The sequence below is a fragment of the Pteropus alecto genome, unplaced genomic scaffold (assembly GCF_000325575.1).
Source record: "Pteropus alecto unplaced genomic scaffold, ASM32557v1 scaffold103, whole genome shotgun sequence".
Classification (NCBI taxonomy): Eukaryota; Metazoa; Chordata; class Mammalia; order Chiroptera; family Pteropodidae; genus Pteropus; species Pteropus alecto.
The window spans coordinates 5,274,613-5,278,903 of NW_006436288.1; the positions used below are offsets into that span (position 1 = coordinate 5,274,613).

Below are 4,291 nucleotides of genomic sequence, written 5' to 3' on the forward strand. Positions count from 1 at the left end.
TAATTGCATTTAGTCAGTGATGAATGTTAGGACAATTGTAAAAATTTTTAAATCACCCTTTTATTAATATTGCCCCCCAAAACTTTCTTAAACTACTTGTAAAAAACATAAATAGCTAATTCTACCTCCTCTATACAAATTGTAACATTGGGCTCAGAATGACACAATTGGAAATAGAATGACAGACATGACTATAATCAGTGTCGTTTCCTAGTTTTATACCCTTACCCAATTCTGGTGGGGTGGGCCTTCAGTGGACAAAGCTTTCACCAAAATGGGTTCTATAGCTCCGTCTCTTTCCTTCCCTCCATTAACCATATATAACCTTAAAAAGAAATTTAATCTTATATGATTTATTTTTTAGCCTTTAAAAAATTTTAAACCTGTTTATTTCCTATTGTAATTATTCATAACTTTTAAAATTCTTTGGTCAAACGTGCATGTTTTTCAGATGAGAAATTCAACTGATGAGACAATTCTAAATTTCCAACAGCTTGGTTTTAAGAAAACTGTGTCTGGAATAGAAGTTTGTTAAAAAGCCTCCAGTTTTTTTTCTCTAGCACTGTATCCTGTTATTTAATTAAATTAATTAATTAATTAATTTTAGGCGAGGCAACTTTTGGTTGGCCTCACAGATTGCAAGGACCTTGTCAGCTTACAATCCCTTATTTTTTATTTTTTATTTATTTTTTTACCCCTCAGCACCTGGTCTTCTTAGGTGGTCTCCCATCCAAGTACTAACCAGGCCCGACCCTGCTTAACTTCCGAGATCAGATGGGATCAGGCTTATTCAGGGTGGCAAGGCCATAGACCGTATCCTGTTATTTTATGATTTATTCAATTACTAAACATTCGTTGAATAATAACTATATGTAAGGCAGTGCCTATGATAATATAAAAATCTGCATTTGCATTACATTTTCATTAATTTAGGCCACATGATATTTACAATTAACTACAGATATTCTATTTTAGATTACTATTAATATAATTCTATATGTAACTGAAACATAAACAATGAATTGGAAATAGAAAATAATTGTTGAAAATCAAATATATACCCATGTATGCATATAATGTTCTATATAAAAAGACAAATTGTCAGATGAGAAAAATATTCTTGCTTTAAGCAATTAGTAGCTCAAAATATTAAAAAAAATGATCTCTTCAGAGAGTACTGGTGAAATATGTAAAACTAACGATGAGGGGGAAAATGATTCTCCTTTGAGTTTTCATTTTTCCCTTGGACTCAGGTCATAAGATCTAATAACCTTTATCACTCATAGCTATACATATCATTAATGATTATAAACTTATTTATTTTTATTCCCCTAGTTCATCCAACTATAGTATTTGATTTTCTAAGTACTACATATTATTTTTATCAATATTTTTCTAGGAAGAATTTAAATTTAAAAGAAACTTCCATAGATCTCTTTAACAAATTGAATATAATGTTGAATCTTCAATATAATGTTGTCCTTCAATTCCTCACTCAATATAACTACAAATCTTAGTATTTTTAAAACCAGGTAGACACTCTGTAGAAAGCAGCTATTTCATACACTGCTATGCTGCTCTTGGGCCCACGCCATTTTTTTCCCCTCTATGTGGAATAGTCTATAAAAAGCTAAAGAGAATGTTAAATCTCAGAAAGGATAGAAACATGACTCACTGGCAAGTTGCAGCAATACAAACAGAAATAAGAATCAAATACGAGTGCTTTATAAAATATAGGGCACTATGTAAATCTAAGTACATTATTCATTCATGTAAATAACATTTATTGCATGCTAAGAGATAAAGATAAAAAAAATGTTTTCATTTAGGGAGTTTAGGGAGGAGAAAGAGATGCAGACTATAATTATAATTTGGTAGAGACAATATGGGATTATGGTGGAAGGAATAAATAGGTTGGCCCAGACGAATTAGGGAATGTTTCTGAGCAGAAGTAACTTTCAAACTAAGAATTTAAACTTCAGTAGAGATTTGTTAAGTAACCAGGGAAGATGGTATTCTAGGCAGAAAAAGTAGCATGCACAGAGACTTGAAAGACCCTGATTTGTTCAGAGAACAGTAGGCCATTCCATACGACGAATACATGGGCAGGCAGGGCTTAGATCAAGAAAGACCTTGAATGCCAGGTAAATTGGCTTTGGATTTTACCCTCTAAGTTTTTCGAGCCATGAGAGGATTTTATGCAAGAAAGAAACATAATCAGATCTGCGTTTTTAAAAAGATCCGTTCTGGTAGCAGTGATGAATGTTCATATTAGGATATGGGAAATAAGGAAGAGAAATAACTTAGGGACATATTTAAAGGACAATTAATAAAATTTATTAACCAACAAATTGTGGGGACACCACCCACCTTCCCCTTTCCATGAAGTCAAAAATCCACATGTAATTTAAGTTGGCCTTGGCCCTCGCATATTGAGATTCCCAAGCATGGATCAAAAACAGTTTTCAATCCACGATTAGCTGAATTTGCAGATGGGAAACCCAGGGACACAAAGGCCAACTTTATATTTATTGAAAAAAAAATCCGCATATAAGTGGACCTGCACAGTTCAAAGCCATGTTGTTCAAGGGTCAACTATATTATTACATGGAGCAGTGGTTAGCTTATATAGTAATCAGATGTTAGGGTGTATAAAAATCACCAAACACTTAATGACTATATTATATATCTTTGCACAGCCCATTTTCTTGTTTTGAATTTGTTAATAATGCCTGTTATAGAGCCCTTAGTACAAGTTAAGTATGATATTGCATGTGTAAGAATGTTGTAAATTGCTCTTTCAAACTTTTCTATTTACAAATCATCTATGTAGCAGAAAATCCCAAACAGTTCTATACAGCAGGCATTTTACTTGTGCCTGTCCACTGTAACAAAATATCCCTAACTTCAGCCATTGTAGTGTTCACCCCATAAAAGCAGAGGTCTTTAGAGGGGAAAAGAATCATATGTAATGTCTTAAATAGACCAGTGCTGTTACTTTATAGATGAGGATCCAGAGGTTTGAACTGGGAACGGAGGTTAAATGATTTGTTCAAAGTCATACAGCTAATTAATGGCAAGGCCAGATATGACTGAATGTCACCCCACTCTATGAAGCCCTCTGCCCCTACATTATAACATACTTCTTTTTTTAATTCTCTACTATTTGAACTTTAGTCTTTCTCTTTTACAGCAAAGAACAAAGTAGATGATTAAAGCTTTGCTGATCAGGGCAAAGGAAGAGGTGTTTAATTTGAGCAATTCTAGGGGTTCAGTTGTAAAATCCTTGAAGACATTTTTGAACTATCTCCTTCTCTTTTATTCTCAAACCACCAGGCAGATGCCAATCTAGTCTAGAACCCCAGCTGTAGTAGAGAGATAAGCCGGCAGCAGGGTAACTAGTACTGCTACATATTTCTTTCAATGATCCCCATTTATAATTGAAGAGCTCTCCAAAACATCAATATTAGAAGACTGTAGTTTGAGACAGGCCTTGAGTGGTTCACAGACAGGCTTGGAAAAACAACTGTTATGGAAGGCTTATTTCTACGACAAGGACAGAGATGCTACTACTTCCCACACTATACTTAAGTATTTATATCGCCATCTCCTTTTTCTAAGCTTCCCAGAGCAGGCCAAATCTTTCAGTCCCTATCACAGGGAATAATGGCTAGCATGCAGTTCGGATCCTATATATGGTTGTTGAATGAATGAGTGAAATAATTTTATCCATAACTCTCTTATTAGTTTACTCCTTAACAGAAAAAAAAAATCTCTAATAAATTGACTTCCACATGTTATTTTTTGACCCTATCTTAGACCCTCAATCTCCATCCCTTCTGCCTAGACTTCCACTAAGTTAATTCCACTAAACTAATTTTGCCTTTCCTTGTAACTTTTCATGATATATAACACTCTGCAGTTGACTCGTTAAGGGAACGGTTTACCATATTCTTTATTTTGTGAACTGATCCTGTAACAAAATATATAATGTAACAAATATATTTGGAAAGAAAACCTAATCAAAGTCAGAAAACTTTGTAGGTAGATTTTACTAAACATTAACATACATGCATAAGACACGTTTCTTGATAGAAAAAGGAATATTTTTCTCTTAAGAGTCTCTTCTTCCATTTTCTAGAGCTCATGCTTTTTTCACTACCTTTAAAAGGGGGGACAAACTGATTTGCTGATTTGATGTCAACTTGTTCTGTTTCTTTTTTCATATTTTAAGAAACTTTCTTTTAAGTTTTTCTTGTTACCATGTGTATTTTTGTTATATTTGAACTGG

General features: G+C 33.6%; 1 pseudogene; it reads right to left on the reverse strand.

Annotated features, from left to right (window-relative positions):
- Window positions 1-693: 693 nt before the first annotated feature.
- LOC112480414 lies at window positions 694-812 on the reverse strand (annotated as a pseudogene).
- Window positions 813-4,291: the final 3,479 nt, after the last annotated feature.